The 26,092-nt window shown below is 37.5% G+C and overlaps 1 protein-coding gene across 5 annotated transcripts in view; it reads right to left on the bottom strand.

Moving 5' to 3' along the window:
• Positions 1 to 25,191, bottom strand: part of atosb (atos homolog b) — a 31,045-nt gene extending 5,854 nt beyond the window's left edge. The window contains exons 1-4 of one of the 5 annotated variants that reach the window (XM_028033966.1): positions 23,248 to 23,613; positions 9,406 to 9,542; positions 878 to 1,066; positions 546 to 719 (exon numbers count right to left, since the gene is read on the bottom strand). The gene's annotated coding sequence lies outside the window, so the exon portion shown is untranslated. Of the gene's footprint in view, positions 1 to 545; positions 720 to 877; positions 1,067 to 9,405; positions 9,956 to 11,406; positions 11,419 to 23,247; positions 23,614 to 25,148 lie in introns of those variants that run through there. The other 4 variants (XM_028033969.1, XM_028033967.1, XM_028033968.1 and 1 more) reach the window with 4 other exon arrangements.
• Positions 25,192 to 26,092: the final 901 nt, after the last annotated feature.

Below are 26,092 nucleotides of genomic sequence, written 5' to 3'. Positions count from 1 at the left end.
CCGGTATTTATCACTAAGACGACTCTTTGGTGTGGAATCTACTTCTAAGGCAAGAAAACTCAATGTTGCCTAAATTGAATCAGTAAGGTCTTTAAAATTAAATCAGAGTTCAGAGATGTAAAAGAAAACATTATATGATAACTTGGATTGAACTGGATTAAGACAAAACTGAGTCTTCATCTGTCTATGTGATTAAACTGGAATGAACCAGACTGACTTGAATTTGGATAAATTTTGACTCCATATCATAAGATAGGAATTGGACCTGGTTGTCCTGTAAACTTGCTTGAGATTACACTGAGTGTGAGTTTAGCTGTGTAAATGACCTAAATAGACAAGTTTCCAACCATTGACCTAGTTTGGTATCTCCTGTCTTTACCATGTTATTGTGTGATCTGAACAATTACAACAAGAAACAAAAACTACACAAGGCAAGCACACAGATTAAACCAATAAAACAAAAATACTAAGCATTATTATTATTATTATTTCCTTCAATGTATATCTAAAAGATTTTGAGAACAATGCGAAGATTAACACCTCACCTTTGTGCAACTGGGTGGATGGGTCGTCTCTGGCACAACATCAGAAAGATGTGTCTAAATGAGCGATTCATGGAATTCATCCATGTTTCTGGAAGCTGGCATGAATTTATGCCAACATCACAGAGCAGATAATCAGAAAACAGGATCAAAGGTGAATGGCACAAGCACTCACACCTACAAAAAGCAGAAGGTATGTCAACTACTACCAATAAATGTCACATATAGTAAGAAAAAAATAACTGCATTGGTAAAAGCAAAGATAAAAAACGCATACAATTTCTAAATTATCTGCACAAAATTTGAGTCATCAAATTCAGATGCTGAGAAATTACCACCAAGTGTCGCAGTGTCAGTATGGCAGAGGGCTCTCAAGAGGAAAGGTCTCTGAATCCAAGCTGGCAGTAATTCTGCTGCCACTCCCTCTGTGATTGGCTGACAGCCAGGTGAACCGTCCTTGGTTACCTGGGTGTGAGGTGGGACACGGCTGTGGCATCATGGCTGGGTCATTCCACCCAGTGTCCCTGAAGAAGAAAGTATACATCACAACCATTAGGAATAACAAAAAAATCGACAAAAAAAACTCCCTGAAAATGTAGCCTTTCTCTAGGTAAAAGGATGGATTGTGTCTGGAAGCAATAAACCCCTCCTAAATAAATCCATTAAAACACAATATAAACATCCTAAAAAAACAACTTATGCAGAACTGTTTTCATTTCTATCCTCTCCATGAAAAAATCCCCCATTTTAAACACAAAGGCCCCAAACTCTTTGAGCTGATAATCACACATGAAGGAGTCACTTCATGGAGTTAACTTGGCACCACACGGTGCTAAACCAAAAGAAGTGGGTTGTGTCCCATCCTACTTGGACCTGAATTTGGGAATGTTGGGTGAAAGGAGGGAGACGGGGAGGGTTGCAATGAGCCATTACCATGGCGACACGTAGCCCAAGGATAACGACTCCTTTGTACTTGGCCACAAAGAGGGAGAAAGAGAAGCAGAGCTACAGACTGTTTGAGGAGTTTGATGCTGGTATGCATCATGTTTGGGGGGGGGGATGAAAAAGCTTCTTTAGAATATAAGTACATAAATAAATGCACATAGCATTTTGGTGGTCTCCCTAAGAGGTGAACACTCAAAAAGAAAAATTTCAACAGGCTTTTACAGATAAAAAACAAGCAGATGCCCGCTCACTTTCAGTTATTGTTGGTCTGTTTTCTCCCCTTTACAAATAATAATTTTGCTTTTTGTAATTTTAAAAACGATGACAAAACTCAGAGATCCAATTTCTAGACATCAGTGAAAGAAAAACTACCATTTAAATGCATAAATTCTTAAAAGATTGAATCATAATTCATCCACATGTCTAAGTTGTTGTTCTTATAAGAAATGATCAGACTAGATGCACTCTGGGTAACCTGCAGTTGGTATTCAAATTATCTTGCTGACAAATAGTGTTTCAGTAAATCAAGTCAGAAGACATCTGGGTTTTTTGCACGTCTTCCTTAGACAAAACTCTAAAGTTCATACAGTTCACTCATCTTCTCCAGGAAGAACTAAGAAAGAAAATAAAGAAAAAGTGAGACATTGTAAATATCTGTTTTTCCATACAAAACACTGCTTATACCAATCATGCAGAACATTATGACTGACTGCTTGATACTGTATTAGTTCCCCCTTTTCTGTCAAACAGCCCAGACCTGTTAAAGCATGGGTTTCATGCTATGGGATCTAGCACCAATCAGCTAGCAACAAATCCTGTAAGTCTTGTAAATTGTGTGGTGTGGTCTCCTTGGATAAAACGTGTTAGTCCAGTTCAACCCTAGATCCTTAAATGGACTAAGATCTTGAGAATATCAAGGGGAGGCTCACAACTGAGACCCTGTTTTGGCAAACTCACTATTCTGCTGAAAGACACCACAACTATCTTTGGTTTCCATTAAAAGGTGTATATTGTCCCCAGTAGTGCTAGGGAAGGTATTTTGTGTCAAAATAACATCACGTAGATAGGAGGTCGCAATGTTTCACAGCAGAACATTACCAAAAGTGACACAATCCTCCAGTATCTTGCCTTCTTTCCATTGTGCATCCTTGTGTATGTGCTCCCATGGCAGACAAATTATGTCCTTCCATTGCTCCATAGTCTAGTTCTGATGCTCTATTACCCATTGTCCACTGCCGCTTTTGGCAGTGGACAGGCTACCCAGACTATGACTACATAGGTTGGAAACACAACAAATTACAATGCACTTTGTATGTATTCTGGTACCTTTCTCTCAGACTAGCAATCTGACCACCGCAAACCAGGAACACCCCACAAGAGATGCAGGTTTGGAGGTGCTGTGTCACAGACAAACATCACGTTTGAGGACAAGATTTTTACTTGCTGCCTAGTATAGCACATAAACTAACAGGTGTCATGATGAAGAGATAATCAGTATTATTTAGTTTTACTCTCAGCCCTCGTAATGTTATATCAACGTGTACACAATGGCTTACCATAAGGTATTTATGTTCTCCAACTGTTGCACACAAAGAATCACATAGTTAGGAGGAAAGTCTCCGTCACCCATAATTAGCTACCCAACATATGGTTTCTTTGCAGTCCCACACAGCCATCTTAGACTGCACATAAATGCCTTTTTCATAAATGTGACAACTACAACTACTCCAAAGTATGAGTATAAGACTCTTAACAGCTACTAAGGCTACCGATTAAAACATTTCCGAAAAACCTAAAAGACATGTTTATGCTTACAGCTAAATATTGTAACTCTACTACAAAGCAATATCATCACTGTTTCATATGACGGGTCAAAATGGATGCAAAATGTTTAGGACTTTAGCAGAAACTTCTGATAAAAGTAGAGTATTCACATTTAAAATATTGTTAGTAATGACATCTGATATACTCAGGTGGAGCAGTTCCCAACTAGACCCATTAAAGGTCAGACAGGTATCTCTGGTTCATGTCGTTGCAGAGTAAACGGACAACAAAAGTTAACATGAGTCAGTGCATTACAAAAGGGAGGAAGTATAACTGCTACTAGTATTTATAGTTACTGTTCACATATTAAGTTCTAGATGCTGCTAAATTTCTGGCCATAGTTTGAAGAGGCATACGGCTGGTAGAAGCTGCCCAGCCCTTCTATGGCTCGATCTAGCTGCCAACAGTGGAGAGGAAACACTCTGGCTTCACCCCAAGAAATACTTCAGGTTGCTGGGTGTGTGCAGGAAATCTACAGCTGCATCACTGAACATTGTGACTATGCTTTAATATTTGCATTTTAACATTGTATAATCTGGCATACAGATATAATGCCAAACTACTTTGTCCTCCAAAAGAATTTTGTCCAAATACAAACATTATATAATTATTATCGAACCTTTGAAATTAGTAATAGTTTGCATATTAAAAAACTGCCAGAGGGAGTGTTTAGTTCTCTAGGAGTGATCTTATATATTTGATCTACAATCTCAAGTTTCAGTCACTCATTTAAGGAACTACCTGATAAGTCAACAGGCATTTTCAAACAGTTGGAAACAATATAAGTTATTAATCATCTGAAAACTGTAATTTATGAATAATACAAAACTTATATCTTAACTTAAATTGTAAGTCCTAAGCACATGTCAGATCAGCTGTTCAGCTCATTGTCATATGAAAAAAAAACTTTATGGTTCACGTTGGAAAATACATTCTAATTAAAGACATTGGAGCTCCTATATTAAGTTTTTTATAGTCCAGGATCAAATAGCACACAAGGCAGTTGGGAAAAAAATTTACATCAATGTGTCCTTGCCTCTAGCTGAGAATGATTTATCCTCTGCACTCAAAGACCGTGGGGAAAATGAACAAAATGACAACCTGCCAGCAGATTGCATTGTTTTCTCTGGGTACTTTTCCTTTGGTCCCTTTTGCCGTTTCATACTTTTGCACTTTGTTCATTCTGTTCCTGTTCTTTCCTCCATGGAATAGTTTATGCTGACCATTTATCAATTTGTCCATACCTTGTACATTTTGTTCCTGCTTGGACCACTCACAATCTAAAGTAGTTTATTTAATATACAAATTGTCTACTGTAAGTAAATGTGGTTCTGTACATCTAATGAGCAAGAGGCTTTCTTTCTACTGGAGATCAGCTTTGCTTAATTTGGTTTGATTAAAGAGCACAATATGTCAAGTTTCTTAAGAGTCATCTGGCTGAAATATGGATCAGAAACACAATCAATACAAAATAAATTATAATACAAAGCCTTCAGACAATAAGTCACAAATTTAATTATGCAGGAACTTAAAGCAATTTTATAAATATTGATCTCCAAAATTCATCTCACCACTCATCCTACCAAGATGAGAGAAATAAATATACAAAGTTCATGCGTACAATATGGGGTATAAATTAAATGGTGGATCCCCTTTTTCTGTGGATGTTAGCTTCTGCAGAAGTGCCAAGATGTTTTCCACTGAGTCTATAAATGCATATTAATAGGTATTTGGTATAATCCTATTAAAATTGGCTGTTAGAGAGGGTCTTGTATTTGCAGCTATCTCCTATTTGACTGCAGTTGTGCTCCAGAATCCCCAGCAAATACTAATACTAAACATAAACAAGGTAACATAAGTATGCAAAAAAAATGCAATTATTAAAAACACTTAAGAGTATTGTTTCTTTAGTTAGAATTTTTTTTTATTTCCTCTTTGAGATTGTTGATAAAGAAAAATGGGACAAGAACCTAATAGCAACTCCCATTCAAAACAGAATGAGAGGACACAAGATGATGGACATGCAGTGAAACTTCACCCTGGCTAAAGACCTTGAGAAATGTATAAATAGACCAGGACCATGAGGAGCTCCCTCTCCAACATCAGGGCCAACCTATGGTGTTCATCGCTACAGCTGCTACACGACATGTTAGCTCACATACTACAAGATAAACTCAAAACAACTGAGCCTTCCACTGACAGTTAGCAAAGTAAGCAAGTTTTTGCAACAGACAAAAATGACTCAACAAAAGGAGATACAAAGTTAAAGACCTGAAAGTGTGTAGTCAATGAAAAGCAGGTAAGTAACATAATATGCCTCCAGTGGATCTATTTCATGTGAAGGTGTTCACAAGTTTGTTTATCAAAGAAAACACTAGAATTTACAAGGCCACTAGTTAGGCCTTTAATGACTGTGATCAATGTTCTCTCTCAAGACGCATGCCATCTAGTCTACCTCTAAAACTATACCTGCTTAGATGATGAATTTAAAACATGCTTCTTTGCTCATCCATCAGTCATTCCCTATAAAGTGCTGTTTGTGTAGCATGGAGGCTATTTTTCATCCTGAATATGAGTGTAATATTTTGAGAAATTTAAACCTTTGTTGTCAAGTCTAAATGGTAAACATATTCCAAATTGAATCATCATGGGGGAAGAGTAATGTAGCACAAAAATGAAAAGGCTGATTTTTTTTCTTTTTATTGAATTTAACAAGAAGCGGTTTTATTTTGAAGAATCAGTGACATCTTCATAATAATGATAGCTTATTAGCAATAGAATACGATGCTGGAGATAAGTTAAGTTTTGTTTCTTCTGAAATCACCTGAAGGCCTTTAATACAGAATTTTGGATTTAAACCTCCACAGCCATAAGGTCTAATATTGCACTACATCTTTCACCATTGAGTCATTGTTCATCATTAATATCTTAACATATTCTCTGAGAACATTATTAATAAAGTCATACAATTGCAGTGGTGGGGTTTGTTCACAGGAGTGGATAAAATTGTCAACACATAAGCACTATTATGTGTTGCGGCCAAGGGAGACAGTGGTCATGAGGTCAAAGGTCAGATGTCCTGTGTCTGTTGACTGATCAGGAGGGCAGAGAGGTGTTTCAGTTCATCATCACGAAGAAGGGGGTGTCAGACTTACTTGCCAAATGTAGCAGAACAATCTTATCCGATCAGTGCTATGCCTCTAGTTAACCATTAAATCAAACCACACTTAAGGCGATCAGTAGTTTGAGTAGCAACTACAGTGTCTGAATACTCAGTAAAACCATCTGTTTCACAGATGCACACTTAGAAATATGTATCAGTGATAAGCTTTGAAAACTTGAACAAGACTGAAATATAAACAGATCTTGAACTTTTTCACATTTTGTCACATTAAAACCGCAAATATCACTGTATATTAATGGTATTTTAAGTGCATATTTGTTTTGCTTTTTTATTAAATATAAGATCTTCTAAGAGTATGGCATGCATTCTTATTCAAACTCCTCTGACACCCCTAAGTAAAGTTCAATCCAATTGCCTTGAGAAGTCAACTAATCATATGCAGTTAGCCAATGTGTGACGTAATCTCAGCATAAGCAAAGCTGATTTGTGGGAGTTCAAAATTGTAATAAAATACACGGAAGCTTGTAATATGTGGAAAACTTAAATGGGGTATAAATACTTTTGGAAGGCACTCTGACAACACACAGAAACACATCATATATTGATGGGGCTGACCTAGAAACCACCTCCCAGTAAAACCTAGGAAGGTGTCAGAGACAGAGTTAAAAGCTAGCGCCTTGTCGAAAAAATAGCCTGACATTTGGCCTGTGTATATATTAATCACAACACACAAACGCCACATACCTAAGCACACACACACGGACAAAGCCAGGCATTCAAAGCACCATCACTTTCTGTCTTTCGGCAGCATAGGAAAAACACGTGTTGATAAAGATTCTTCTATACCACCTTCTATTTAACATTCACTGTGCCCCACTTTAAAGATGCTCTATTTGAAAGAAACACAGCTGCTGCACTTGCAGGATTACGGATTTAGATTGGACAGCTCACTGACTGAAGGTTGCTTTTCTCTTTGTTTAGCTTACATTTCAAAGCCGTGAATGATGGAGCCATATCTTTTAAAGTCTTAACTTCCATTCATCCATTGTAGCTCCCAGAAACATTTGAGTTTAAAAACCCCCCAACATTTTATGGACTTTCTTTAGAAATCTTGTTTAACCGAAAGAGGTTCCAACAAGATTGAAAAGAAATATGTTGCTAAAGTTCAATGCCTTGCAAATGTATTTGTACCCATTAGATTTTTTTTCTAATTTGGTCACTTTACAGCCACAACTTGGAGTGTAGTTTATAAGAAATGAATGTGATAGGCCAACACAAATAAATAAATGTGGGGAAAATGACACAGGGCTGTTAACATAAAAAAGCTTAAAATAAGGCATGCATATATATTCTATTTTCTAGAATCTTCTTTCATTGCATTTGCGACTGCAAGTACTCTAGGATATGTCTCCAAAAACTTTGCACTTCTCGGGGTTGAAAGTTTCACCATTTCTCAATCTATTTCATTGCAGCTCTAGCAATATGTTCAGGCTCATTATCCTGCTGGAAGGTGAAGCCCAGCCCCAGTCTCAAGTCTATTAAAGCCTCTAACAAGTTAACCTGTATTAAGCTGTAAACATATTCTCATTAACTCCCATCAGCTTCCTTATTCCAGCTAAGGAAATGCATCTCCTCCAGAGTTGCAATCAGTCTCTCTTGACTTCTTCTTTGAATAATAACATATTTTAGAGATTAAAAGTTGCATTAGTTAAAACATGCATAATGAAAAGGAGAGCGTGGGGGAACCTACAAATAAATGGCACTGGAGAAGGAGGCTCAATTCTCATGACACATTGTGTTTAGTTGCTTTTTTTGCAAATTGCAAAGCCACGGTGATACAGAAACAGTTGCTTTGAATATAGCGCTAACACCAAGAAGGGCCGCCAGCAAAGTCAATGACATTCATCACCTTGGCAACTACCAGGCTGTAGAGACATAACTGCATCGATCACAAGCCTCACAAGCTGTTCTTGCAGTTTGGAAAGATAGCACCAATAAATAGGCATAGCTATCTAGATGGTAGAAAATCTAAAAGTAGCACAGAATGTCAAAACACAGGCAAAATATTCTTTATGTACCCAACTATGGAGTCGTTCCGCCAGCTCTGACTCACTAGCTTTCAGACCACAACTAGCTTTTCTCATTGCAGCAGAGAGTAATGTTCAGTCCTTGGTTCAAGTCCATCATTATTTAATGCATTTGTCAAAAACTGTGTCATAAAGAGGAAAAAAATCATTTATAAATTGTATAAATTATGTATTTATAAGTCTGTGGCCTAGGCTGTTATCTTGAATGAGTCTGTTGGGAAAATAAAGTTTCATCTCTGGCTTCTCACAGACACTTTGCACTGCTTGCGTTTTGAGTTTATTCCATAACAGATTGTCTCATCAACCTTTTACAGATCAGCGCCTGGACTACTCCCAGGTCTGTTCTGTGCCTGGAGGCTGATAAAAAAAAAAAAACATATAAATACACACACACACACTTGAGAACTTGCTTGAGAACATTCCTAAACATAAAAAGAAAGTTTCTGCCTGCAAAAAAATCAGCTGACCGAGTTGAGTACATGAACCCCTGTCTAAAAATGAATGGTTTGAAAGACAACTGAATGTATCTGTGTTTAACACAAACATATGACAGGAAGTAGCAAAGACAAGACGAAAGTGACCGGGTTGGATGTAAGATGAACAGGGCAGATAAGTCACAGAATTGCAGTAAACACAGCAGCTCGGCTGTGGTGTCATGACATTCTGAACTGGGCAGGCGAAGTGACATTTTTGCTGAAAATGCTGTTTGACTCAGGGTCCCCCCTCTGTCCCTCCTGCTCTCCCTTCCCTCAGTCTGTCTGCCTTTCATGTGGCCATTTTAGGAGACGTTGAGTCATCTCAGCTCAGCTGATAATATGACAGAGATCAACAGGAGCAACAGTAGAGCACTTGACATGAGAGCAGGAGAAGTTGTCACACTCACCCTGTCACAAAGATGAGGTTAGTCTCCTTCCTCCCTTTATTTTAGGTCAGAGTAGGTGACACTGTTCTCCTCTGCTTGCTCAGGCTGCCTTCTCCCTCCCTCTCTTGACTCACTGGTCTCTTCTTGTTTCCTCCGTCCTGAACAGTTTGTAGTGTGAGAGAGAGTTCTGCCTTCCTCTCCTTGTTTTGTTCAACAGCTTGCAATAATGCTGTTTTCTTTCTGTTTTCTTCCTGTCTACCTCTCTCCACCCTCATTTCACACACACACATATGCACAAATCAAAAACCTATCAACAACTCCCAGCCCCCATTTGCCTGTGCCCTCCTTCTCCTTTTCTGTTTTAAGCCACCCCCACTTTTTTCCTTCTTTCTCCTGTTTTTGTACTCCTGTAAAGTATCTGAAGCAGTTTCTGCTCGTCTCTCATTCTTTTTCCTGTATTTTCTCACGGCGTTTCCTACTCCTCTGTCATTCTTTTCAATACTTTCTCACTGTCCTCTCTCTCTCTGTGTTTCTTTTCTGTTGCTTTCCTGTCAGCTGATAGAGTGAGGCATGCTTTGCTCACTCAGCAGTGAAGGCATACAGAGGAAATAAAGGAGGGGGGATTGGATGCTGCAAGCCGATTGGTGAGCTAAGAGGGGGGTCAGCTGTAATGAGCAAAGTTCTGATTGGTTGAGAGGAAAAGAGTGACAGGGGAGAGGAAGTGCAGGGAGCCAGAAGCCCGCCCACCTGCTCCTACTGAGCCTGTTCTGCAAAATTAAAAACCACTTTTCTGAAACCATGCGTTCAAAGTTAATAAACTTTAAACATATTTTTACTTCTGTGATTACTTTTTATCCTTTCCCACAAAGCAATACATATTTAGCTGAATGTAACTTTCAAAAGAACAACTTATAATAATAAGGGGGATTAAAGATCCACACATCTATGCAATTCACCCTCCCCCTTTCTGTGGAGTCTTTCTCATACACAAGCTGCAGGCTGTGCAGCGCGAGGGCTTCAAGCAGGAAAAGCAGAATAACAGCAGTCAGAGGATAGATAGGGAGTGGAGCACACACAAAAAAAGTTTATCAGCAGAGCACCAGAAGCAGCAATCAGCTGTGCACGTGTGTGACTAATTCTAGCATCTGTGAGCTAATAAGGAACAGCACTTTGATTATGCAATGAATGTCACAGAGAGGAGTGGAGGTAAAATATGCCCTGCACGAAAAAAATGCATCACACATTGGAGAGCCCTCTCTCACCCCTCGCTCAAAAACAGGAGGCGAAACTATACGTCAAAGAATATTAGGCTTGCGTATTTACCACACTTCTTAAGTTCTGCATGCTTGTTGCAGACACAAACACACCTCCCTGCAGTGTGCTGCTTTATCTTTATAAGGAAGCTGTGGTTTGCTCATTAATGTAGGTCTGTTGGTTGGGACACACAAGACAAGTCTAAAGGCAGCTCTGTGTTTCTTCATGTTTCAGTTAGTAACTGTCACCATCCTGCTATGACTGCTGATTTACATCTGCCTCCTGGTCAGCTTCCAACTGTGACACACTGCATCTGCTTCTACCCAGATGGAAAATATATTCCTGCCTGTTGCTGCTTAGTTGTCATGTTATTTCTGGTACACAGAGAGCAGGAACAAGTAAAAAAAAAAAAAAGATGTTATAATGATATATAAGATGTTAGACAAAAGACAACTGCTACATATTAAACTTTTTAGATTTAAAACAATAATAAAAATCCCACTAACTTGAACTCTCTTGGCAATTTCCTGCACTACCCCTACTACCGTCTAAATAAATGTTGGGTCTAACATCTTGCCAGAATCTCTTAGGTCACAGAGACATAATTAAATGACTCTGCATAAAAGCATCAAAAAATTATATGTACTTGTTTTATGGAAAACAAATTGCCAAGATTGTTTATATACACATACGGCATTAAAATTGTTATCAAACACTTAATACTTTTTGTGCAAAGGTTTCATACTCCATCGTGAGAAATTTTCAAACCTCCAAATAAAGCAAGAGACAATTAACAGTCAAGGTATAACAAGCTTTCGAAAAGTCCCATTTTCAAATAACAAACATTTTCTGAAAAAGTGTCAAAATGACCAGTTTTCTGAGTCGATATGCAGCATAGAGAACAGTAGCATTGAACTGCTTACACAGGTTGCTGTGCACTGCTGGTATCTGCCTCATAGAGGCCTGGTACACTTCTCTTGTTTACAGGGAAACAACCAAGAGAAAAGTGCTTGGAAATATTTATGCTTATGAAAAAAAGCAGCAAGTCATGCTGTGGAAACTATTATTCTTATTAACACATTGCTGTTTTAAAACTATAGTGAACAAGCTTTCAGAAATAAAGATATGTCACTAAAGGGACAAATAGCCTGATAAATTAAACAGCTAACATCAGCTTGTTAGAATCTCAGGGATACTACATAAAGAAAACAGTAGGGAAAAAAAGGGAATCATCATCAATGAATGGTTGTCTTTTACATGGTATCCTAGATAAGAAAATATAATACACACGAACATGACAGAATATCAGATATACAGAAATCTACACAAAAGACCATCAACAAACCCACCAGAAAACAGACACAATGAAATATGATCAACAATAATGCTGCAAAGTGCCAACAGTTAGTTAAAAAAAGTCAAATTAACTACTGTAAATGTCAAGATGGCAGGAAGGAAAGTTGCATGTCTAACTACTGGCAATCTAGTTTGCAATTTTATTAAACAGATTGAATGTGCCCATTCTATAAAGTTACTGGAATAGAGTTATTTAATATGTAACAGTAAATGCTCACAGACTAAATGCACTCTTTCATAGAGGAAGAATGCAGGCCCCTCTTGCTGCAGCTTGATCCACTGAGCATGCTTTTTTTAAGTGTGTGCAAACATATATGTGCGCAGACAAGCGGTTTAAAAAAAACAAAAAAACAAGACACGTGTTTAACTATGAACCTCCAAATATAGAGATCTGGGGATATGAAAGAGAGGAAAGGGAGGAGACAGAAGGTGGAGGAGGAACTTTAAGAGACGGCAAGATAAACCGACGACCAAAGGTTGAGTTGAGACAAGGTTTCTGTTTTCAAACAGATACAGAAATATCTGTATGAATCTTCACATAGAAAAGTTTCATAATAAAATTAATTTTTTTTGTTCCAAACCAGATCTGGAAAATCCCACGCTGCAGTATGCACAAATGTAAACAAACACCTTCAATCTTCTGTTGACTTTAGAATCGAAGTTGTTTCTATATCTGGGGGAAAAGGGTGGGTTTTCTCTGTGGAGACCCTCCCCCTGTACGAGGGCACAGCCAGTCCACCAGAAGAGAAAGACAGGCTGAAAGTACAGACTCACATTCTATCAAACGCTCACATTCCTGTAATGCTGTCTGAAACATGAGAATGTGTTTAGGTGTTGTGTTTTGAGTCTTGAACAATCCTGCTGAAGGAGAGTGAAGTTTTGTAATAGTTTTAGTAATGAAATATTTTTTTTGCCATGTCTTGCATATTTCAAACTTCCAAGTGACACCATCAGTGTTTAAGAAATGTTATCTTCTTCTCCAGTAACATCCTTAAAAACAAATGGGAACAGAAATTTAACCCATGCGATAACTCTGAGAAAATCAGTTAGTCACAGTTTTGACTGAAAGGTGAAAAGGTCACGCTCCATGTTAGGAGGAAGGAAAGAACAAAAAGAAGAGAGTGAGGTGATGAGAGAGACGAGTGGAATGACATTATAATAATGTTCATATGTGTATGAGGGTGGAGGGGGTGAACGCCCATATGAGCATATCTGAAGATGAGTGTGTACTCCTGTGTGGATTAAGCTCTACATAGTGCTGTGCACTAAAGTATAAATTTGACACAAACTATTTGGTCTTTCAGTGTCAAAACAATTTTCATGACTTATCTTTAAAAAAAAGTGAAATAAATTGTTTGATTAAATGTGCTTGGATGCTTTGATTTTTCCAATATGTCAAGAGATTGTAAGCTATTAACATCCATTGATCTCATGTGTTAATAAATATCCATTTCATATCTTTAAAGAAACAACCAATTTTTTTTCTAGGTCTTGAAGTCATAGATACTCAATTTACCATTGTGAGGCAGCTGTGTTAAGAACAGAACAAGCTCTATAAACCACCATCATACCATAATCAAATTTTACTGTTGTCGGATAGCAAGTTCCTGCATGCTGTTACCCACCCATTGTAATCTCTTTTAACAACATTTGTAGAGGTCTGAGGTAATCAGTAAAAATCTAAGGAGGCGATTTTAGACTTGTATAAGTTTAGAAAGTCTTTAGAAACAACTGTAAGTTTGAAGATCCCCTTAAACACATGCATAAAAACAGATGTCTGTTTGAGACCCCTGTTTGGTCTCAAACAAGGGTCTTCCAATCCAGCTCTCGAGGGCCAATGTCCTGCAACTTTTGGATGCGTGGCTTCAGCACATAAACGCATCTGTATTGAAGGTCCGATGACTCGTCTTCATACTCTAGCCATTGGATTCTGGTGTATTGGATCAGAGACATCTAAAAGTTGCAGGACACAAAGGCTTAAAGTCTGTATTTCAACACTCCTGGTCTAGAAGAAGAGCCAAAAATCTGCCTCACAGAGAATTGAACAACCCAAAAACCATCATAGATCAGGATTGTATTTAATTATTTTCTTTCCACTGTCAAATTCATTTTGGGCTACAACAAGAAAATAATCCTAAAGAAAATAATATATATGGTTTCATAACCACGGATGTATTTCATAGCCAAATTACAAAATATCTGTATGAAGCCAGTACAGAAAAGTTGCTGTACTGGCTTCCCACAGTCTAGATATCAATCCAAACAAAAATTTGTGGACTATGCCGAACCCCTCAACTGTTGTCATGAATTAAGTTTTAATGCAGCCAAGGAATGACAAGTATCCCATAAGTGTTGGTTCATGCATATTCCACACATACCAAGACTGCAAGCATTTTGCTACCACCCTGCAGTCAGAGATCTAATTAAGCTTAGATTTGCTAGCTTTACTATGCTAATTTGCTTTAATATGCTGATTAAAGTAGCATATTATAAATGTTACATTTAAATTAAACTAACACATGAAATGAATAAACATGAACAAATAATAATAATGACAAACATATAACCATGATGAGTGTTTCCAAATTCTGATTGACATTGCAAACACATTAAGGTTACCCCCATTACTCATTGAGTTATATAAGCCTAAACTGAATACATATATTAATAATATCTAGTGATGACTGCCTGGATCTGGTGAAGGTAAGAACAGGTTGAAGGTACAAGTGATAAATATGCAAAGACTCACCTAATCTTGTTTAATGTACTCTTGACCTCTGTTGGATTTCAGCACTCCTCTGGATGCAAAATAAACAGTTTAATTTGCCCAAATTAGACATTTTGTGTAAAAATTAGCCGAAATTAACACAGATAAACCTGATAACACTGCTTCCACTTGTGTGACAATTTTCACACAGCAATCAATTAATTCACAGTGATATGAATTAATTCATATCACAAGACAGTTTGATTTTGGAAATTTTGTAAACTTGTCTTCTGTATATCCTGTAGTGTCATGCAATGTGCTGCTATAAATAAAGTCCCTAACTAACATTTAAAAAGTTTTATGCAATCCACTTGATCTTATTTTACTTAAATCTAATTTATGACTCGTAACTATTTACCACAAGAGTTACGTGACTTTCACAGTCTACATTTAATATTAACTGCAAGACTTTTTTTCCCCCCCACTTTCTTCTCTGAGAAGAGCTCTTTAAAACAATTAAAGGAACCAAACAGTGTAGAAGAAAAATAATCAAGAAGTGACTTGTGTACAATTTCCAGTAACACAAAAATTGCAGTTAGAGGAAATGTGGAGATGGGGAAAAAGTGTGGCAGCCCGATTCTTGGTGACAGGCCCGGCCAGCTCAGAGGAATGTTCCAGAAAAATATGCTGCCTATTCATGGAGGACAGGAAATAAAGCTCTCTCTCTCTCTCTCCCTCCACCTCATCTCTTTTCCCTCTCAGTCCTCAATCCTTCACTTTACATTCAGCTGCTTCTCTTTTCACCTATCTCTAGTGCTCTTTAATTTCATGCTAGGGGAACTCTTGCATTGTATGATTGTGCCACATTGCTTTTGCTTATGTTCCAAATAGATATTTAGATAGAGAAGGGGGAAAAAATTAAGTCTTAAGTACTTGCCCAATGTCTTGCCAACACATAGTCACCGTTTCACCAAGCAATCCAACTGATGGTTACCAACAAAAGTGGACAGTAGAGAGGATTACCAACTAAAGTGGATAATCAGAAATATCACAAGAAGAGTTAAAGCTTATTAACAACTACATTTCTGGGAGGGCTATAGAGTGAAATGTTGCAAAGGACGGTTGAGTCTACAGTGAAGCTGGGCAATTGCATAGATTAATGGATTCGAACTGCATGACAATTACATGTTTCTCCAACTAGATGAGTTCACTTTTCTCCAGATTAGTTTTCTACACCCAAATGTACTAGGAGCAGAAAACAATGATGAGTCACATTGAAAGTGTCCCAAGCATTGTACTGACAGATGCAGAAGAGTGAATTAAATATGGGATTTTACAATGACACTGTGTATTGTAGTTTTTCTAATATTTCATTATAATTAAATAATATATGCATGTCTGTAGACTCCACTGATCCATTTTGGTCTCGGTATTTAAAAATAGAGGTCAACTAAAGGTCTGACGGGGGTTAATCCTGAGGTCAGTTTAACTTACAATGAGAAGGTTGCTCAGCAATCCCATTAGGTCACTGAAGGAGATGTCCATTCACTGTCAACTGCCTAACCCAGGGGTGCCCAAAGTCGGTCCTCGAGGGCCGGCATTCTGTACATTTTAGTTCTCTCCCTGGTGGCACCAACAACCTTTTCAGCTTGTCAATGTTCTTCTTAGGCCTTCTAATGAGCCATCATTTGATCCAGGTGTGTTAAACCAGGGAGAGAACCAAAACATGCAGGATGCCGACCCTCGAGGACCGACTTTGGGCACCCCTGGCCTAACCCAAACAGTAATTTCTAATCTTCACCAAAACCAATCCATATTGAACCCACACCTACTTTGCACTACATCCAGGAAAACAGGGCAGGATTTTTTGCTTAATTTGAACCTGGAAAGTGAGACAACGATAAGTTATTAGAGTCTCAATAACTTATCGTTGGATAAACTAATTTGTGAACATACGTCTTCAGTACATGAAATAACCCCCCCAGAGGCATATTATGTTACTTACAGCTTGTTAGTGATTACATACTTTCAGGTGTTTAACTTTCAGATGTGTACCTTTTTCTTGTTGAGTCATTTATGTCTGTTGGAAAAACAGACTTACTTTGCTAATTAGCAGTGCAAGTGCCAGTTGTTCCTAAGTTTATCTTTTAGGGTGTGAGCGAGTAGGTCAAATAGCAGCTGTAGTCATATGAATGTCTGTATATTTAACAGGATAAGGTTTCAAAGAAATGCATCATAAAAAGCCATAGTGAGTACAATGTCAGAGTGAATCATAAAGGTGACAAATACCAAACTCAAAATGGATATGGAGCTACTGTGAATAAAGAGCTAAAGACTTTAATACAGGAAGCCTCGCAAGAAGCCAACAGTTTTAAATGTGAAGCTGGTATTGAGCTATTACTCAATGTTATCGTTCACTTTGGTGGTAAACGATGTAACGTCATGAGTCTTGTACACTAAAATAGCCACATATACTGTAGAGACAACAAGATAAGATTGTGAAAACCAAAATTGAGCCAAATTTGTTTGACTCACATCTGTCTGCACCTGTGATGCCTATAATTCCCTCACAATTTCCACACATTCCCTGCCACTTTCTTCTTTACCCCTAAATAGTTGTCTACATATCTCCTGCATCTTACATCACATCTTAAACAACAGCAGAACAACAATGCAGTTTCCTGTCTCTGATGACACACAGTGGGGAAACAAGTCACATACACACAACAGCCTTTACAATGCACACACATTGATGTAGTGCAGTAATTAGCATGCAAATGAAGAGAGAGGAATACCCTGAAGATCTTTCAGGACTTCCCATGCTTCCATAAGCATACTCAAAAGACATAAATTCATCAAAGGTTGAATCTGACTACTTCATTACTATCAGTATTGCCACCTTGACTAATCTCAGGCTGTTGAGCCTCATATAAAAAATACAGCATTTGTGCATTGTGAAAGGTAGATGTAAAATCATCCAGCAATCACAATTTGGCTCGCACATTTTTTTCCTCATCTATATCAAATTGAGTGTTTTTCCAGTTGCCACCGAATATATCCAACACAACCACAGTTGCTACAAAGAACAGATAATCAATCTTATTCACTTTAACTGTCAGTAGTCAGTTAAAGTGAATCAGGGAGATCAGTGTATCCTATGCCAAAGCTTAAAGCCTATGCCAGTTCTCAAACTGGTATAGGCTCAAATAACAATACTTCCAAGTACCGTCATACTAGAAGACATTTTAAAAACGTAAACGAGGAATTCAAAAGAGAAAGTTCTTATCCATCAGTACAGCTTGATGGGTTAAGCATTTCATCTTTAATAAGAAATTTTTCAAGTTGGAAAAATTAACTGAAAAGGTCATAAAAGTAAGAATTTTGAGCTGGAAAATGAGCAGTATCTCACATAATGTGTGATCAACCACAACTAACTTGCATGTACACCTTGGTGATGGTATCAGAAAATAAAAGTTTAGTTTATTTGCAGTTGCAACAAATTTTTATTAAATCTTTCACACACACATTGCTATTAAGTGGACCCACGGTATCCACAGGGCTTAGTAATATGTTCTATGAAATATGGAGTTATGTCCCACAGAAAAATCCACAAGTAGGTGAATCTTCAATTACTGAACCGCGAATAGGTGGGTGGTTCCCTGTACAATCTCATTTCGTGAACATGTTGCTGCAAAAGTTCTTAATACAAAAATTCAAAGAAATTTTTTTTAATAGCTTGTATTCTATCTTTGCTATTTTTAATAGCTTGTATTCCTAACAGTAGTTAACCTAGCCATGTTAATTTGCAAATCCAATTAGGTTTTGTCCTTGAATCATAGCTTAGTTGGACCAGACATCATGCTCAGATGCAAATTGCAGAATCAGAGGTACAGAAATGGAACACTATATCAGCCACCATAAGTGCTTCTTCCAGTTCTTACTGTGTGTTTTGGTTAAAAATATCAGTGTTTGATCTGGCAGCAAAGTCTCCACAGAGAGTTGCAGTTGAACTGCAGTTACACTGGAAACAATTGTACACACAGTTTCAGATCTCTTACTTTAAGGTCACAAATGTGTTTTTGATTCAAAACACATGGAGTAACAAGCTATTTATGCAAAGAGTCAAGCTTTTTTATTAAGCTAATGTTTGCCACAGTGAGAATCAGAAATATACAATACTGAAAAATGGAGCATGTGACAGCATAAAAGAAAAAGGTCAACATGTATAGAGAGCAAAACGGTGACAGGAAAGAGGCTGAGTGAACAAGTCTTAGTATGATGAGCTCTCTGCTGACCTACATAATACAGAGATTTGTACCTTCCAATAACTACTCATTAATTCTGGCACATATAGAGAAGCTATTTAAAAATATAAAAGGCTCTACAGAAAGTAACGCACCACATGTGTTCTTCAATAGCACTTAAAAAAAACCCAACCTATGAGTTTATATCCACTAAAACTGAGCATAATGTAAAATACAATGACAAAAGATTGACTAAGGGTAATTTTACTTCAGAGACACAAACAAAAGGAAATAACTTGAAACACTGGAACTTATGAGTTTATCTTGCAATGAAGAGTGTACACAGACTGTGCAGTAATGAGTTATCTCAAACAAAAAGAGAAAAGATTACCAAAACAACTGACCACAGGATCTTCTAAGTGGTGACTCAAACATGCAAATGGGCAGTTAGGAGTAGTGTGAGAAAACCTTCACAAAATGCTTCCACACTAAACAGTGAACCACAGATCTTCCTATACCATCATAATAAACTGCAGACCTGAAAACATTATTATAATTGACCGAAAACTGAAAACTGCAGTAGATTTCAAATTATAATTATCACTACCACCTAATTCTGCTAAAATTGTGAATCTTAATATTTTATGATTAATAATTATCCAGGAAAGTAAATAACCACTTTCTAGTTATATTTTCTAAGCAACTGCAGTTACAGTGCTCGTCACTTTTGATTAAAAGCTCTGAATAACAACCAGACAGAGGTTTTGGTAGAACACGATTATCTCACAATTAGATTGACCTTTAACATTTTTGTAACAAGATACCATCATTCTGTTTTAATAAGTGGCTTATTAAAAACACTTAATAAGTGGGCAAAAAATGAAAGGCTATTAACTTAACATGGCATAACATTTGTAAGATTTGATCAAGTAAATCAAATCTTCAAGAATAAACTGTATTTCCATACAACAGATATGGAATTTTATGGTGAATACAATGCATTTGAAACACAAAATATAAAAGGCAAACTAACAACAAAATCAATAAAACCAATGTCAAACTAACTGTCTGCTTAAAAAGTAAAGTATTTAACTGTTTCTTATATACAACAACAGTACCAACATTCGAGAGTCTTGATGCTACAGCTTGAAAACAGACATAAAATGTGTTTTTTGGGCCACAAGCAACATCCCACCTACTGTTCTTAAACGAGACTTTGGCATTGCAAAGCAAGAGATCCAGACAGCCCGAATGCAGTCAAGGTGTTTCTTTCTTTAGAAGGTAAAAAATGATCACAGAAGTCATTATGAGAATATAAAAACTGAATATAATCTAATATGGGATTTTTTTCTGTAAAATTGCATACCATGAACCTCTTTGCATGTTTTAGAAAATGCTTTTCAACTTTTCAGAACAACATGCCCAAGTTCTGCTAGTCTAAGAAGACAGCCATGGGTAGCTGGATATCGTAGACCTTTGTTTCTCAGGCTGTAATGTCAGACCATGCTGATTAATTCAGCAAGTGATGCAGTCATCTTGCCATCTCCTCTTAATGTCAGTTGAGATTTAAGTCCAGTTAATAAAAAAGGCATCTAGCCACTGGAGACTGAGCTGAGACAAAGAGCTTAAAAGAAGAAAAAAAAAAAACATGCCAAAATGGCTTAATTTAACATGATAAGGGCAAATTAGGAGGATTTAATGTCTGAGCTGCCTTGGAAATCTGAAACTAAAACATCTGAAATACTTAACATATTTGGTAAAGAAAATGGTTGATAAATAACATTACATGTATGAATGTCTGACTATGAATATTCCTTCAATAGGTGGGTTTAAAAACACAGGGAAACACCAGTGACACTTCTTTAATTTAAACATCTTCAGAGTATGTCCAGCTACTTGTATAAAAAAAATTCAATGAACACTACAGAGAATTGAGTTACAGATTTAGGAAAACTGTTGGTTTTCAGGACATATTCTGCTTTTTAAATAAGCTGCCAGAGATTTAATAATAAGCCAGATAAAAAAAATTAAGCTAACCATACACACGGTTTAAAATAATTAAAGCTTCACATGTACCAGTTTATTTAAAATGTTAAAAAAGATAAGTTGAGTTAAGGAAACTAAACTATAGTGTGCATTTTCAGTGAGCTGAAAGTTCAGAAAAAAGTAATGTTAATACTTAAACAACCATATTTATTCTTGTTCCATTTCTTGTACCTTTAAAATAATCTTTTTTATTAGTCAAATCTGACAAAAAGTAATTTTGATTCTATAATAGCAGCATTCAGATACAGCCACACATACAGCATTAGATATCAATATAACCCCAGAGCCGTGCCGAGTATTGGATCCAACCTACATAATCATCTGTAATCTCTGACATAAAATCCTGTAGACATTCATTGGAGGGCTGACGACAAGCACTCATCAGCTCAAAGCGTTTAGTATCCACCACTTCACAAAGCACCACCAGTTAGGAAAAAGAATGCTACAGCCATGAACCGCAACCATGCGATCAGAACACAATTACGCATGAGATGAACTCTGTTTGCTGAAAGGCAGAGTGAACACACAAATGACAAGATGAATGGTGTGCCTTAAGTGTCTCAGATTATCAGTTGACCTGCCCATGAATAAAACTGGAAACTGTAACTGAGCTGCAGGCAAGGTACATAATGCATTGGCAGGCTGTTGTTGTGTTTAGGTAGAATCAAGGAAAAATCTCAGCTTTTATTGCTACTACCTCAAGTAAGTTTTATGCTAATCATATTACATTAATCCTCTAAACAGCCTAACTAGACACTGGTGGTTCCATATATGAAGATGAAAAGGCACACAGTAGGTCCCTCATGAACAGTATGGAAAGAACACCCATGAATGGGTTACAAAACCCAGTGTTCTTTACTGATTTGTTTGTACAAAAGCATACAATTCAGCTCCTTCAGGCTGAACATTAAAGTACACAAACACAGCAGTTTTTGCTTTCTTTTCATCCAACAGAGTTCCACAATCACTTGTACAGTGACTGATTTTGCTGTCCTTTCTACCACTTTAAAATGACTGCATTTTTTAAATTCCACCATCTTCACCTGCAGCATCGTCCAAGAATCAATTATGGTTTCTTTCCTGGGTGTGTGTTTTTGCACAGGACAAGCCCAGGCCCAGGCCTCCTGAACAACATGTACAATGCCTTCAGGGTTGGTTACAGCAAATATCTGCATGACGTCACGCTCAGCTGAGGACAAAGCCCACTGCTTTCTCCCAGACAGAGAGAGGGAGAATGAGGTGGGGGTGGGCTCTTCGTGCAAAGCGTGGACTTTGCTGCTGCAATGTGGATGTGTGCACTATGTTAATATGCGTGTGAAATATGAATAGCTCTACGGTTGCATGAATGTGTGAAATATGAATAGCTCTACGGTTGCATGAATGTGAGGCAGCTGCAGGATTCCCACATGCACGTGTGCAATAAAGGTGAGGCAGTGTGAGTCTGCAAGCACGTGTGCATAATGTGCAAGTAAGTGCAATCCACCCATTCTTATCAATATAAATGGAGGCAGTGCATTGGAGATAAGATCTCCAATAATGCAATAAAATCCTAGCAAATGATAGATTTTTTTTAGAAACAATGCCTGTGCAGCCTGTGCAGTGCATGATGCAACAAAGCTCCCAAGTGCAATCAAAGGGAAGAATACACCTACTGCTGTGCTAGTGACCTGCACACTTTACATTCATCATCATCTTCTTCATCATCATCATCAACTCCCTTGCTTAGCTTGAGGCATTGTCTTACAGTTGTTTTGCATGGCTTGTTGATATTTCCCTATTTGCTTAGTCTCCAGATGCACAACCCAAGAGTGTATAAAGATTAAAATAAAGCATATGCATCAACACAAGCGTTCCCATGACAAATGCACCACCCAAGAGAAAGATAATGACATTTTGACTAACACTTCTTTATCAATAGCAGCAAAGGGTGCATGCAGACGAATAAAAAAAGTGCAGAGAAAACAGACAAAGCAGGGGAACGCCCCCTTTCTTAATCCTGCAAACTACTCTTAGGTTATCAGCTGTCTCTGGCTGGATGCCAGTCATTCTTTCACCTGATTCTTAAGAATGATGTCTGTGACAACCTGGATGATAAACAGGGGAAGAATTTCAGCCGGAACGAGCTATATTACAAGTTGAAAACAAAAAGCTTTTGTCTTATTTCCCAACAGACACTCTAAAAGCTTCATATAATGCAGTTATAAATGGCTACCAAAAAAAAAAAAAGAACATGATGATGATTCTGGGGTTACAAACCTCCCAAATAAAGGTGGACGCAGGAAACGAAACACAGCCCAGACAGTCAAGACTGACGCATTCCTGTCGTCTCGGAGTTTGGCCTTTTTGTTATCTCTGCCCTGCTGGCTGCAGCGTCAACGTTGCCACTTGAAAATCGAAGCCAGAAGTTAGCCGTCTCAGCAGCGGAGGTGACGGCTCAAAATACTCGAATACATTCAGTCTCGTCCTCTCACACAAGTCGCTTGCTGCTTTACGAAGCTACGTCCATTCCTCTATATCTGTGTCTTCTTGTTTTGTGTGGGTATTCGCAGCTGTTTTCCTTGTTGTAACCTTAGCCTGAAATTTCTCCTGTCTCTTTAAGGTACACTTCCGGGGTTCGCTGACAACTACGCGGAAGGCGGGACTTGCCGGCCAGCTGGGCTTTTGCCATTTATCCGATTGGCTGCTTATGGTCCTTTGACCCAATCAACATACAGCCACTACCAATTTTTTAAAGCATGCAGATTTATTCAAAAATACTGCTCTTTGATTGGCTTGTCGATTAGTTAAACCTCCACCCACTACACGTGCGTTTCTCCCCTCCCAGTCTTTAAAGCCAGGAGGGCTTTTATGCTGAACCCTCGATACACACTAAATCCTTTGATATTTAACATTTACCTACTGCATATAAGGAAGGACGAGACAGTTAATCGGCAACGATACGTGGCCTAAACGTACAAATATCTTACAGCCACAATGACAGTGACCGTTCACTGTATCAAACTGAGTGGTAATCCCCTTCTTTTCCTCCCATTTGCACTGAATTAGGGAGAGCCATGTTTTCACAGAGCTAAGAATAGATCAGCTACATGTATCCCTATAGTGCCTTGCAGCAGAAGTGATTCCACGCCCATGTTAGCACACTGGGGCTTTATTTTCTTCTGCCATGTGAAGGAAAAGATAAAAGAGAAAGGTCTGCAAGCACGACTTGAAATAGAAGTCTCTACGTTTTCTGATCTAAATCCATTCATTCACCTGTCTCATTAAACTCTTGACAAGCTCATTGTTTTAATTCCTAGTTTTTTATTACCATTATTTACAAACAACCTGGTGTCAAATGCCTAGTTACAGCTGCCAAGCAGCTCAACCAGACGTGACCACTTTATTAGGTCAGTGATGCTAGAGAAGTGGGACAAAATGGGTTTAAATTTTCCCAATTTTTTAAAATTATTATTATTCCTCAAGCTTATGTATACAAATATGACAAATAATGTTTTGGAAATGTAAAGATGCTAAGGTGCAGGTGCAACATTTTTTTGAAAACTACATTTTTAATGGATCTGACCCAGAACTTTGTCAACACCATCTGACAAAAATAAATATAAAATTATTTTTTAATGACCCTATTAGTGATATTTTTACTCAGTTTTCAGTTTCTTGCTTCTCAAGAAACAAAAGAAATATTATTTAAAACAAAAAACAACATAAAGTCCACCTGACAGAGTTGACAGTGCATGATGGAGTTGACACAGAACTGAAGGTGGTGACAAACTAGTGAGTAAAATGAAATACTGGATACATGTGAAGTAATGCCATTTATGTAAAATACATTAAAATGAATTAACTGCACATGTAAGTGAGATTTGTCAACACTATCACTGAAAGAGTCACACTGTCAGTTAAAAACTCTGATGGAGTTGACGTCTGACGAAATTGACAAAATGCCAAACTACCTCAGTTTATATGGTTATTCTGAAGGAGGCCATATTGTAGCTCATCAGGTCCATGAAATCTTTACAGTACACTAAAATTAAGCATTTATTTCACAAAATGTCATCAAAGTTTTGTAAATTGTCAGTTATGGTGTTGACACATCATGGTTGTGACGAGCAACTTAGGAATAAAACAGAAGAAAAAACTAAAGAATAAAATAAGCTTACCAGAGCTGCTTAGCCCTCTTAGCAAAGGAAGAGAAAGGAAGAGCTCATGGGGTCCTCAGAAGTTTTGATGCTCCCAATAATGCCTGATCTTTTTGCATTCTTTTTATGTCTGATGGTGTTGACAAAAACTTGGGACAAATTTCAATTGAGTTGGAAAATATATAAAAATTATGTTTAATTTCAATTTATTGATACTTTTAGAATTATTTATTTGAATACTTATACTTAATTGTCATAATATATTATCTTAGTATTCCTTTAATTGTTTTAAACTATTATAATATATTGAGTTCTGCTTCAGTATAAAGGATTTTAAAGACACCATCTTCCTACTACAATGTTTAAAATAAAAAATATTCAGCAAACACCAGGAAAACATACATTGTTGTGCTCACCTGGCCCAGGTTAGTTTAGTCAGATATTTGAAAGAATTATATTTTGTGTATATTTTATTCAAATTTTGTGCTTTATCCATAGGACCTGTTTTGTCCCTCTTCTCAAGAATCACTGAGGTATATATTGCTGGTATCATGTTAGACTCCATTTTGCTTTCATAACTGCCTTAACTATTAGTAACATAGATTCAGCAAGGTGTCCCAAATATTCCTCGCACATTTTTCACTTGCACATTCGCCAAACCGTAAAGGTGCTCTATAATAAAATACTTTATTATGCCCAGAGGAAATTTAAATGTTGTAACTCCTCATACGACTTTCTTCAAACAATTGTAGATGCTGACAGCTGTGGGCAGGAAGGAACTGTGTCTGTAACACAGTGAGTCTAAAGCAGCCTCTGAAGACACTCATGAGATGTATTTTACTACAAATACTGAAATTCTTAAGCTTTTAGAAGAATTAAACTATGCTCTGTTCCTTATTGTAGACAGCTTTACTGTTGCATCTCCAGTCCAGACTGTTTTCCAGGTACACATATGTATTTATACT

This window comes from Xiphophorus couchianus, chromosome 12 (genome assembly GCF_001444195.1).
Source record: "Xiphophorus couchianus chromosome 12, X_couchianus-1.0, whole genome shotgun sequence".
Classification (NCBI taxonomy): Eukaryota; Metazoa; Chordata; class Actinopteri; order Cyprinodontiformes; family Poeciliidae; genus Xiphophorus; species Xiphophorus couchianus.
Note: the sequence above shows the minus strand (reverse complement) of the source record. Positions and strands in the feature narration are given on the sequence as shown.